Source organism: Taudactylus pleione, unplaced genomic scaffold, assembly GCF_031769625.1.
Source record: "Taudactylus pleione unplaced genomic scaffold, aTauple2 ptg000265l, whole genome shotgun sequence".
NCBI classification, from domain to species: domain Eukaryota; kingdom Metazoa; phylum Chordata; class Amphibia; order Anura; family Myobatrachidae; genus Taudactylus; species Taudactylus pleione.
In genome coordinates this window covers 6399015-6413395 of record NW_028284667.1, presented here as the reverse complement: position 1 = coordinate 6413395, position 14381 = coordinate 6399015, and positions in this window count along the sequence as shown.

The following is a 14381-nucleotide window of genomic DNA, read 5'->3' as shown; positions in this document are numbered from 1 at the left end:
GAAATTATGTGATACCTTCCCTTAACATTTCTAGAATAATTATTAAATTAATCACAATGACTACTAGAGTAAAGCCGCGAAAAACCGTCACTTATTATTGTCTCACCATTTGTACCAGTTCACAGGTTGCTTAAGAATAAAAAGTGTTAGAAATACAGAAGGTAACCAGGTACAGATCAATTTGATAGCACAGTATTCCTGCATCAATTTAAAGAGTGGGTTACATCACTATTACCCTTCTTCCACTACATTTGTGGCTTCCTACACTGCCCTGTCATACAATGTGTAGCTCTGTCCTAATGAGAAAAGTGGACAAGTTACTGCCCTGGACTAGATGAGCGTACTCATCTCACTTGCTTTGTGCTGTTAGAAACATTCCGATATTTGAATTAATTACAGGTTGTTCTATCCCCACCTTGGACAATGCACACATGGACAAAAAGATGATGGATGAAAACAAAAAGGTGCTCAGTCTACTCAAATACACCTTTAAAAAGTACAGTATGCAATGATAATATAATTTGCTAAAATGTACCAAAATGTATAACTTCTTAAATGTACACAGTCAAATGACTAATTGAGAAAATACTGTAAATATATATTCATAATCTTTTATTTATGACTAGTATAATGAACCCGGTATACGACAGGTCAACTCAACCAGTGCAGCCTCCCCTCCCATTAATACTTGTCCAGGCACACTTACATATCCTCCTGCACAAATTCAGAATGCACATGTCCGTCTCAGGACATAGATTCACCAACATAGAAAAAAAAAAAATTATATAGTACAAGTACTGTGTAGGAGTTATAGCAGGTGGGAAAAATGCTGCAAAGTAAGAATGCTTTCTAAAACAGAAGTATTAATAGTTTATTTTTATCAATTAACAAAATGCAAAGTGTATGAACAGAAGCTAAATCAAATCAATATTTGGTGTGACCACCCTTTGCCTTCAACACAGCATAATTATTTTAGGTACACTTGCACAAAGTCAAGGATTTTGTAGGATTATAGTCAGGTGTATGATTAACCAATCATACCAAACAGGTGATAATGATCATCATTTTCATATGTAGGTTGAAACGCAGTCATTAACTGAAACAGTAACAGCTGTGCAGGAGGCTTAAAACTGAGTGAGGAACAGCCAAACTCTGCTACATACGTGAGGTTGTGGAAGACCGTTTCATGTCACAGATCATACACCATGGAAAGACTGAGCACAGCAACAAGACACAAGGTAGTTATACTGTATTGGCAAGGTTTCTCCCAGGCAAAGATTCCAAAGCAGACTGGGGTTTCAAGATGTACTGTTCAAGCTCTTTTGAAGTAGCACAAAGAAACAGGCAATGTTGAAGACCATAGACGCAGTGGTTGGCGAAGGAAATTTATTGCATCACATGAAAGACACCATTCTTCCCTTCGACAATCAGAAGATATCCAGCAGTGCTTTCAGCTAGGAACTGGCAGAAACCAGTGGGACCCAGGTAGACCCATCTACTGTTCAAAGAAGTCTGGCCAGAAGGGTTCTTCATGGAAGAAATGTGGATAAAAATCCATACCTTCGACATGGAAACAAGGCCAAGCGACTCAACTATGCTTGCTTGAAAACATAGGAACTGGGGTGCAGAAAACTGGCAGCAGGTTCTCAGGACTGATGAGACAAAATTAAAAATATTTGGCTATAACAGAAAGCAGTTTGTTCGTCGAAGGGCTGGAGAGCGGTACAATAAAGAGTGTCTACAGGCAACAGTGAAGCATGGTGGAGCTTCCTTGTAAGTTTGGGGCTGCATTTCAGCAAATGGAGTTGGGGGATTTGGTCAGAATTAATGGTGTTCTCAATGCTGAGAAATACAGACTGCTACATCCATCATGCAGTACCATCAGGGAGGCGTCTGATTGGCTCCAAATGTATTCTACAGCAGGACAACGACCCCGAACATACAGCCAATGTCATTAAGAACTATTTTCAGCGTAAGGAAGGACAAGGAGTCCTGCAAGTGATGATATGGCCCCCACAGAGCCCTGACCTCAATAACATCATTATTACTTTTAAAACCTATGGAATTGTTGTTTTTAGTCCTCAATGCGCTATGAATTGATTGTTACCATTTATCATTATTTGCACAAGTGTACTGAATATTGTATATACAGTATGATTGTATGCATATTTGCACTGCACTTTGGTACGTCTAGATTAGTTGGCACCTAGTAGGGGTTGTCCAACTTGTTGTTTTTAGGGTTTGATCTGATTTGTTTTTTATACAATTAATTTTTGGCAATTATTTATTTAAATAATAGATTTTTACGCATTTATTCACATTATTTAAACACATTTGCACTATCATAGTTGTGGTTCAGACCTGTGGTTTGCTTGATATAGTTTTAATTATTTATACACTGTTGCACTTTATCACATACCTGCAAGGGGTCCCGCACTTAAAATATAAAGAGAGAAAACATGCTAATCACTTGAAACGGTTACATCCATTTATTGATCACTACAGCAGTATCCCGCTGCTATCTCTGTTGTTTCAGCAGACACCCTCTGAAAATTGTGGGGGGGTGCGGTTTTCAAAAAGACATATATAATCACACAAACTCGGCATTCACTTTGTTTTCAAACTGCAACTCCTTTAAATACAGGGAATGTTGGTTCCAAAATATTGCAATAATTTGTTAAGCTGGCCACCACTTCGCGGTCATTCCAATCTGGCCAGTCCCTACACTGATATAGATAAGCAAATAACTGGCACTCGGAGTCGACAATCACCAATAGCAAAGGTATATTGCGTCTAATGTTTTCGGGGTCACAGCCCCGTCCTCAGGACAAAATACATACAACATTGTTGTTGTATGTATTATTACAAATACATACAACATTGTTGTATGTATTTTGTCGTTAGGACGGTGCTGTGACCCCGAAAACGTTAGACACAATACACCTTTGCTATTGGTGATTGTCGACTCCGAGTGCCAGTTATCTGCTACTTTGGATTTTTTTCACTTGTGCACCGGAGCAAGTTGCTTGAATTATGAAAGTGCGGGAAAACTGAGATCTCGTGTGTGTGTGTGTGTGTGTGTGTGTGTGTGTGTGTGTGTGTGTGTGTGTGTGTGTGTGTGTGTGTGTGTATATGTATGTATATATACAATACACATTTGTATTAAGGGGGAGTTATCCTCTGGACTGGTGCCAACTCATACATACTTATTCTATCTATATAGACACATGTAAGTATGTGTGTGTGTATGTGTATATATATATATATATATATATATATAATATTATTGTCTTTTTTTTTTTTATATAATTACTTTTATTGTCAAATACCATTATTTTTTTAAACAAATATCAGCAAAACACAACCTGCACTGGAAAACACGCAATGGTACATAACTAAGGTGCACATAAAAAGAGCAGATATCAAAATATAGACAAATTAACAAAATCTAAAGTGCAGCATATTCCACCATAAAATAATAACAAAAATGAAAGTGATAGTCTTGTTTTAACTGAGGTCTTATAAGTTTATCTTGTAGACGACATTAGTAGTTTTTCCTCCTGATGTCAACACAAAAAGATTTAGTTTTGACATGACCCGCAAAAGGGCCATGTAAAGTTGTCCAGGAGTAAAACAGCCTCCGCTTAGGTCAACTCCAGCCACATTAATGGTCTGTCCCTGTGCTTTATTTTATTTTTTACTTACATGAAATAGGAAAATAATACAAAATTTAATTTATTCCTTTTTTTTTTACATCAGTAAACAGGGCTTACATCAATTTTTCTGGAGAAACCGGATAATACGTACCAATTTCTACATGGTATAAAATAAAGTCCATCATTTTGATATATCTTTAACGGTGTAGGCAGCGTAAGCCAAGAAACCGCACGGACGTCAGTTGTTTTTTTTTTCATTGACTTGCTTCACTAAAATAGCCACTGCTCTGCTCCCTGTTGTCATACATTAATGTTTCCTACACCTAAACCTTCCTTGACAAATGCTCTATAGAATAGTGAAAACTACATTCAAATCCATCCAGTGGTTCTCGAGGTTAGCCTGAACAAGCAGACAGATGCCTACCAGGGACTTTATTTTATACTATGTATAGGTATGATTTAAATGTTGATTAGGGGGAAAACAGGGGAGAGCTGCAGTGTGTAGATACAAGGCAAAGTTATGGAATGTAATGAATCAGTGAAGGCAGAACTTAGTCCCATGTGTGAGATGTGAGCATATAACGAGGGGTCTGATTTGTGTATGATTACTTTGCATTACGTTATAGCTACTTCCTTTTGTTTCTCTTAGTGCCTTATGGTGCTTTACTTGCTACATGTTTGCTGGACTAGAGCTGGTTATATATGTATATACAGCAGTACATGGGCTGAGCTCCAGTTTAATCAAAAGCTAACAGTGCAGCTCCAGAGAAGGTTATACCTAGCTTGAAGAGAAATGTGCAGAGCCATATTGTCTTTGCTTAACTTAAATATTTTATATATATATATATTATGAATTCCTACCTATCTATACACCCTAAATGTCGCTATTTAGCGTTATAAGTTGCACAAGAAATAATTGCTTCCAGACTCTGATTGTGTTTCCGAAGCACAAAAAGATATTATTCACCAAAAAGCAGATAGTTACATGCTGTGATCTAAATACAATTAGCGCAAACAGATTATACAGTCACTAGGTACAGTCGAATACATACGCATGCGCTCTGAATCCAGATTCCTGGCATCAACTATGAAACCTCCGTCAACAGCAAAGAAAAAATGACTGATTAGCAGATTCAGGGTCCTTGCATATAAACCCTTGCAGAGATAGTGTCAGGACTTGATTGGAGTTTGGATCCGGAGTGGACACAGAAGTAGTACGTGGGACCGTTTGCTGGTATTGAAAAGATGCCGGCCTTAATGGGGTGTGTTTCATGAATGGAGGCAGGTGCAGGAGGTACAAACTTTGGCAACCAAGGGAGACAAGGTATGTCGGACACTGAAGTCGGAGCTGGAGGCGTACAAGGACACACAACCCACACGGACGGCAGGACCCTCTATGGGAGAGGCGACAGGAGCATGCAATCCGGACAGGAGTCAGAGGTGGAACGAGCTGGAACATGGACTGAGAGTCAGCAGGCTCACTATGATAGACTGCAGCAATACAAGCAAGGGAGCTCAGGAACTAGCACACAGCTAAGCTGTGTAAAACATTGCACTGGCAATTAAAGACCCCTTGACAACTCTTTAATACCCTCAGGTAGTGCAGGATAGGTTGCTAGCCCTCCAGCCCAAGCTGCAAGCTGATTGGTCCAATTTAGACATGTGACCTGGATCCAAGAATTATTTGACCATGTCAAATATCGCCCATCTGGCCAAACGAGGACTGAGACACTGGATGTTTTTTAAGAAGAGTAGGTTCCGATGATCGGTGTAGACAGTAATGGGAAATTGAGCTCCTTTGAGGAGGTATCGCCACTCAGTAAAGGCTGCTTTAACTGCCAATAATTCTTGTTCCCCAATTTGGTAATTCCTCTCTGCAGGCGAGAATTTTTTAGAGAAGTATCCACAAGGATGAATTTTGTTATCTTGGAATTTTTATGATAAGACTGCTCCCACAGCTTTGGACGATGTGTCTACTTCCACAAAGAAAGGACGATTGATGTCGGGCTGCTTCAGGATGGGTGCAGAAATGAATGCCTGTTTCAGCATCTGGAAGGCCGTTTCAGCTTCAGGGAGCCACTGTGAGGGGTTAGCACCTTTACGAGTCAATGCTGAAATTGGCGCTACTACGGTAGAAAAGCCTTTAATAAACCTTCTGTAGTAATTTGCGAATCCTAAGAATATCTGTACAGCTTTTAATGAGTTAGGACGGGACCAATCCAGAATGGCTTGCACTTTCTTGGAATCCATATCCAATCCAGATACGGAGATGACATACCATAGAAACGGAATGGAGGGTACTTCAAATACGCATTTTTCCAGCTTGCAATACAAATGATTCTCCCTTAGGCATAGTAGGACATCCTTCACATGTAGGCGATGTTGAGAGAGGGAAGAGGAAAAGATCAGGATATCATCCAAGTATACAACCACCGACACATACAGTAGATCTCTGAAAATTTAGTTCACGAAGTTCTGGAAAACCACAGGTGCATTGCAGAGTCCGAACGGCATTACCAAATATTCAAAATGTCCGTCTCTAGTATTGAAGGTGGTTTTCCATTCGTCGCCTGAACTAATTCTTATGAGGTTGTATGCCCCTCGTAGAACCAATTTGGTAAACACTGTAGAACCTTTGACATGGTCAAATAATTCAGTGATGAGGGGCAACGGATATTGATTTTTCACCGTGATGTCATTACGGCCCCCATAATTGATACAGAGTCGGAGGCCCCCATCCTTTTTCGACATAAAAAAGAAGCCAACGCCTGCGGGGGAAGAGGGAGGGTGAATAAAACCCTTTTGAGATTTTCTTTAATAGATTCAGATATAACTTGAGTCTCAGGCAATGACAGCGGGTATATCTGACCACGAGGAGGAGTCTTGCCTGGAATTAGGTCAATGGGACAATCCCAGTCTCGGTGTGGAGGTAATGTGTCAGCCCCGATTTCACAAAATACATCAGAGAAAGACTTCGTAATAGATGGGAACCTGTGAAGTTTGAGATTTGAACCTTTTTAATGGGTTTAATACATGGCAGGCATGCTCACTGTCAAGAGGGAGGCCTGTAAAACATCTCGTCTGAGTGATTTATCCTGTAGAAATTGGGTTAGTTGCCGCTGGTAGGCTTCTAGGCTTTCTAGGCGGTTTGCGATACCCTGTAAAAGGTCGGCATTGGCACCCTATCCACTAGCCGTATCCATTGGGCCAGTGCAAACTGTCAGGACTTGATTGGAGTTTGGATCTGGAGTGGACACAGGAGTAGTACGTGGGATCGTTTGCTGGTATTGAAAATATGCCGGCCTTAATGGGGTGTGTTTCATGAATGGAGGCAGGTGCAGGAGGTACAAACTGTGGCAACCGAGGGAGACAAGGTATGTCGGACACTGGAGCCGGAGCTGGAGGCGTACAAGGACACAGAACCCACAGGGACGGCAGGACCCTCTAATGGGGAGGCGACTGGAGCACGCAATCCGGACAGGAGTCAGCAGGCTTACCACGATAGACTGCAGCAATACAAGCAAGGGAGCTCAGGAACTAGCACACAGCTAAGCTTTGTAAAACGTTACACTGGCAATTAAAGAGCCTCTTGACAACTATTTAATACCCTCAGGTAGTGCAGGCCCTCCAGCCCAAGCTGCAAGCTGATTGGCCCAATTTAGACATGTGACCTGGATCCAAGATGGCGACGCCCAGTGGTCACCAGCCATCAGGAATGCACAGCCTGCTGTTCAGCCAGCCACTACACCAGATCTCCAGGGCCAGGATCACCTCCAGAAGCCAGGATTCCTGCAGGAAGGACCCTGCCAGAGCGCCCTGAGAGGTAAGGTCCGCGCCGCCCGTGAACCCGCGGTCCTGGTCATGACAGATAGGCAATACAATAGAACAAGTTGGCATAATCCAATTGGTTCTTCTTCCTGGTTCTCCTGTTACTATGCAGTTCATAGGTCAGTTTGTATTGTAATAGTTCAGCCTCCAACAGCTTCTTTGTGTCCATTTTCCCGCCGAAGAACAAGTCTAAACTGGCTAATTACATGAACAGAGTGCAGTTCAATGCCTATCTCTCTATGATCCATAATTCCCAGACGCATGTTACGATTTCCTTGCCGATTGAACCGGAAATCTGCAAATAAACAGTGGTTCAGAATGGCACCAAACACGGTCTGCTTATCAAGTACTAAACCTGAGATCTTAAATACAGTCGCTTTATTACATAATTAATAATGAATAAAACCTCGGATGTTAACCTTAATGCTAAGGAACCTTCCTATGTAAGTGTGCAAAGTGTAAGTGTTAGGATATTAAGAAAAGACGCTAGTTAGCGTTGTGCGACTACGTGTTTGTGGAGTACACCGTGGTACGTGTTTTAGTAAATGTATGTATTTATATAATGAGGACTTTTAACATTGTTCAATTGCGTGGGAATTGCACGACGCTAAAAAATCGCATCGCCGTATCTACTTATAATGTGTGAGATTCGCTACATTTGCAAAATGGCGTTGCCATTCGCAAAATGGCGTAGTGCAGATTTTCATTTTAACAGATTCTGTCTCAGCCAATTATCCAGCTTCGACAATATATATATATATATATATATATATATATATATATATAAATAATATATGTGTGTGTGTGTGCAGGACAGCACTCAGCAGGTTGGTATTCAACAAAGAAATACAGGAAGCCTCCTGGTGCCAATGAAATATGGTGAGAGTTTAGGAAATGTGAGGTTTTCTCACACTTTTTAAACTCGGCCAATGTAATAAAATCTGAGAACAGGCAAACTCGCATGTTTTTCAGACTAAAAAAACTCTCACAAAGTAAACTCTCATCCAGCTGTTTTCCCATTTTGAAGATACAATTCGACCAATGTAATAGTGCGAGAGTTTACTGCTAAACTCCCACATTTTCTAAACTCTCACCCTATTAAATTTGGCCCCTGATCTCCAACATTTCTTGTCCTTTATTGACCCATCTTCAGGGGTTATTAAATAAGACTGGTCATTAAAGGACTCGAAATGTTGGAGATCAGGATGTTTCCTGTATTTCTTTGTTGAATACCACCCCTCTGAGTGCCGTCCTGCAGCACACTTGTTTGAACTCCCTGACAGGCACCACGACCACTTTAAATTATTGCATTGCTGGTCATACTGGACCATCAATTTATCAAAATAATATATTTCTTGATATATTTAACATATATTATCATGCTGTGCCATTGCTCACAGCTGCAACTGCATCTTTAGGTTATTGGGTTCAATACTTCATCATTAAGTTATAGTGGTGTGGTGTCAATAGGATGTGTCTGTTAATAGGATTCATATTTCCCAATAAGTTTGCAAATATAGACACGAGCTTCTGCGGAAAGTGATATAACTAGTCTCTGATGAATACTCTGGGAGTGTAGATTATACATAGTTCAATAGAATGATGAAATGCCTGCTTCAGATTTACAGGGCATCATTTGAAGTGTACAAAATTGCAGCATCACATTATTGGTATGGCCTAGCCATGCGCACGTAGTTATTTATCAAATTCAAAATTCCCATACCTATACGATTATAGTGACTGTCTTCTCTCAAGGACTGTCAGCCAAAGACTTTCAGTGGATTACAGACTGCTTTAATTTTCCTAAAGGTATCCACACACTACAATCTGACTGGAAAATTCATTCCATTTAGATCATATTGGATAGAAGTGAGAATTTTTTTTAAACTTAAGCTGGGTACAGGATCAAAGGCATCATTAGAATATAACAATTTACAAAGGGAAAATAGTATTTTCAAGCAAAAGCAAATGATAGTCACTTATAATGGAGAAACAGTGTCTTCCCAAGGGGGTGCGGCACTTTGGAGGGGTGACACCAAAGTGCAGACTCCCCCTCAGTGACAGGAGCTGGGTACTGCACTGTAGCATTATGTGCAGCACTCTGCTCCTGACACAGTGAGGGAGCCGGCACTGCAAATACACTGGTCCCTGGAGGCAGTTCGCATCTGCGGGACACCTGGAGAGACTATAATGGGGGGTTCGGGTCGTGTGGCCACACCCTATTCATGAAGCCACGCCCCCTTGCCACAAGGCCATGTCCTATTCACATCAAACGGCTTCGCCATGCGCACTACTTGCGGCACTGGGTGTCACCTGGTGGAGGGATGCCACTGTGGAGAAACACACAACAGGGTCCAGATATGTATGACAAATACTTTTTCTCAAAACTCAAAATACATCCTTATGATGATATATAAACATGATAAAAAAAAGGCGAAAAGGCAAAATATGTGTAGTATGTGTTGTACTGTATCAATAACTAACTGGGATAGCTGCCTTTGCCTGGGTTGAAGACTGGACCCTAAAGTACAGCTACAATACAGTTTTTGCTGCTTCACATATTATTGATACATTACTACTCATATTTTGCCTTCTCCTTTTTTTCATGCTCATATATCATCATCTATATGTGATGAGAAGATTTGAGAAAAAGGATTAGTCATACATATCATCTGGACCCTGATGGATGTGTGTGCATTATAAGTGACTATCAACATTGCTTGAAAATACTATTTTCCCTTTGTAAATTGTTATAGTCTAATAGTACCTTTGATCATATATCTACACTTTCTTTACACTGTATCTAATTTTCCTGTTTGGACAGGTTAAGATATTTTATTGGGCTGCTGTTTTGTGCCATAGAATTGAATTTAAATTGGGTACACACCTATACGATCATCGGGCTTTTGATTTTGGCCGTACACGCGATATCACAAGAGTGTGTATGCACCTTCGATCATGGTTTGTCTGGAGAAAATTGGTCAAGTCGAAGAATCGCATCTTATGTGCAGTTTAATATTCATCTGATTTGACCAGGCGAGATCGAACCAAAAGTGCAGAGTGTGCGTACCATTGACCGTTCTCTGTGGGCGTGCATAATTAAACCAGGCTAGGTGGCTTGCTACATGCTTTTGTGTAAACTGTCCTCCCTGTTGATGTAAATATTCATCCTTTTTTTTGTCTGTCACCACTGTATTTTTCCTATATAGTGATACTGCATAATACTTTTTTTTTCACTTGTTAAAATGTCCTCTGCTATACAGCAGGACAGGGGTTAAAGTGGGCTGGAACAGGGCGGAACTGCGTTCCGTCACTTCTGTTTGGAGACAGAACCACTTCCGCCCCCTCCAACTCACCTCAGCTTGGTGCCGCAGGGAGGCTCCATTTGCCGGGCGCCCGCTGAGATTTTCTTACCATTGGGCACCCGTCTCCCTAGCTGGAGGCTGGAGCTAACTCCTGAGCACTATGGGAGAGACCTCATGACGTTGTGACGTCCCTCCCATAGTTCAGAGGAGCAGCCAGGCAGACCGGAGGCAGCGGACGCAGGAGCGGGGCTTAAGGTAATTACTGTTATTTTTGTGTGTAAGCGGCTTCACTATAGGTATAACTTCTGGGGGCACTACTACTTGGGACATTACTCAGGGGGCATTACTATTGGGGGCACTGCTACAGGAGGCATTACTTCTACAGCAGGCACCACTCCTGGGGGCACCGCATAAGGGACACCACTACTGGGTTCACTGAATAAGGGACACTACCATGGTGGGCACTGCATAAAGGGCACTGCCACTACTGGGTGCACTGCTTAAGTAGCACAACTCCTGGGTGCACTGCATAAGGGGCACTACCACTACTGTGGGCTCCACATAAGGGGCACCACTACTGTGTGAGCACTTAATTAAGGTGCACCACTACTGGTGGGCACTGCATAAGGGGCACTGAATAAGGGACACTACCACTAGTAGGGGCACTGCATAAGGAGCACCACTATTGGGGGCACTATCACTGTGGACACTGCATAAGGGACACTACCACTACTGGGGGCACAGCATAAGTGGCACCACTGCATAATGGGCACCAGTCCTGGGGGTACTGCATAAGAGGCACTACCACTACTGTGGGCTCATCATAAGGGGCACTATCACTACTGGGGGCACTGCATAAGGGGCACTACCACTACTGGGGGCACTGCATAAGGGTCACCACTACTGGGGCCTCTACATAAGGGGCACTACCACTTTGTGCACTGCATAAGGGGCACTACCACTGTGGGCATTATGTGTAAGGGGCACTACTACTGTGGGCATTGTGTATAAGGGACGCAAATGTGGGCATTGTTTAAAAAATGCACTTCTGTGTGTCATTCATGAATTAGGGACACTACTATGTGGTGTAATGTGAATCAAGGGTGAATCAAGATCGTGCTACTGTGTAGCGTAAGTTGAGTTGGGAACACTATTGTGTGACCACACCCCTTTCTTTTGAGCCCATGCCCCTTTTTCCGGCACACGCTGTCCCTTTTTTTTTTTTTTTGAAAGCACTGAGGGGGGAGGGGGGGTTCCACCACTTCTCTAGGACCACTTTAAGCACTTGCAATACTAATGCAAGTGGCCAAAATGTATGTATAGTTAGCTGTGGCATACAAATATCATCCATTTACCTTAAAATATCATATATTTACCTTTAAAAAAAATAAAGTTTTATATTGAAGAATATGTGTAGTTTACTACTTTTTGGGTATATGATAAAAATCTTAATAAACACTGCAGCCTATATGGCTCAATACAACAATTATGATTCTGCAAACATATTATTATTATTATCCTTTATTTATATGGCGCCACAAAGGTTCAGCAGCGCCTTACACAGTACATAAATGAGCACACAAGAAAAACAGTTAATAGTAATACAAAACAATGCAGGACAAGGACAAGGTTATAAACTCAGCTGCAAAACACAAGCAGCAGGACATGAGCAACCAGGTGGTAGGTGCCATTGTAGGGAGTTAGGAGTAAATTATACTATAAGTAGGGGGAGGAGAAGCACGTGAGGATGAGGGCCCTGCTCGTGAGAGCTTACATTCTAAAGGGGAAGGGCAGACAGACAGGGGCGACACAGTGGGGTAGATAGTGAAGAAGGAGCATGGAGCAGTGGGTTAGGATATGTGCTGCGGAATGTGTGTGTATAAGACGACCTGATGTTATGTAAAAATTAAGTCCTTCATACATCTATCTCTATGATAGAAAATAGATTGTTTGTGTTATTTACATGAGAGATGTACAAAGTAAAGTAGAAGCACTTTAATTTGTGTGTTACATTTTAGCATCTATATACAGCCTGACAAGAAATGCAGCTATTATGGGACTGTCCCGCCATCCTAATACAGTAGTGACTACTTTAGTTCCAGCTGCTGGGTGCTATGCCATGCTCCTGTGAGTGGGTGCATCTCACATGCTAGACCCACTCACAAATGGGTGCAGCCATACATGATGTGGTCCCACAGGATGTTGCAGTACCCGGGCCCAGAATTTCTCTTGGCAGCCCTGGAGGTGACAGACAGAACGAGGAGGGAATGGGGCTTAGTAGTGGGGTAACAAGACCATGGAGGGAGGTGGTTGAGAGTGGAGGTATAGGAGAGGTGGGGGAAAGAAGCAGAGGGTTGGAAACAGACTGATGAGAGAAAAAAAAAGGAAGAACAGCAAGTGGAGGAAACAGGAGGGGGAAGAGAGGGATGGATAAAGTAGAGGATTATGTGGACATAGAATATGGGGGTTGTGTGAAGTAAGGGTGTTCATGCTGTGGACAAGGTAATAATTGAGATGTAAACTGGAGTGGAGGCTGTGAGATATAGAGTCAGTGTGGATTAAAGTTGTTAAATGTTCAAAAATACATGTAAAGAACAGTGCTGTTAATGTATGTGCGCAGCTCCAAAAGTGATATATAAAGGAGAGGTATGTGAGTAGTGGGTGCAGGAATTAGTTTATAAACAAATGATTAAAGTGGATAGATGTGACACAATTGGAAAAGGCAATACAAAATGAATGAGGACAAAATTACAATGTACCCGAGCTGATCCAGTCCAAAGTGTTCTGATCAACAAAGATCAATCAACAAGAGCAGTACACAGACAGGGGAGTACTTGCAGTGTCCAAGCAGTGAGTGCAGTAAGTAGTTGCCTGGATATGCATACAGCAGAAGATGTTGATTTTGTTCATTCACATAAGTATGTTGCTTCTTGTTGTTCAGAAAGTGTTCTGGTTTTGAGTTTCTTTTCCCTCAGTTTTCCTCCAGTTTAACTGCAGCGTAACTCCGACTTAGTTATCAAATTGTATTTACACTTATAATCAGAACACTTTGAATCTTAACGCAGACTATGGCAGCCACCGGCTATGCAGCCTGTGGGAGCAGTAATATCTAAAGTTACAAACATGTGTCTCTGTGCTCACTGATTGGGACCCCACCCCGAAAGCTCTAACACACACTAAATTGGGATGCAATAAAGTCTAAGATAAACAATTTGTGAGAAGGGGGAGGCCAACACAGATTCACAATACATTCCTAACTTCCTTTAGATAAATTGCTCTTAGTATAGCAGTAGTTGTAATTTACCCAGTATAAATTTTCAAAACTGTGCTGAGGCAATCACTAAAACAGCATCTGATGGGAGCAGTAGTTGTAATTTACCTGTGGAATGCAGAGACATATAGTGCTATTACACGGATGATACTGATATGGTGTGCCTGATGCACTGATCACTACACACAAGTCATACTGGTATTGCACATCTGACACACAGATCACTATACAAACGTCATACTGATATACATGGACCACTATGATAGACTCTCAAGATGCAAAATTAATATTACGAAGTCCATGGCCCTTTTACTTAACCTC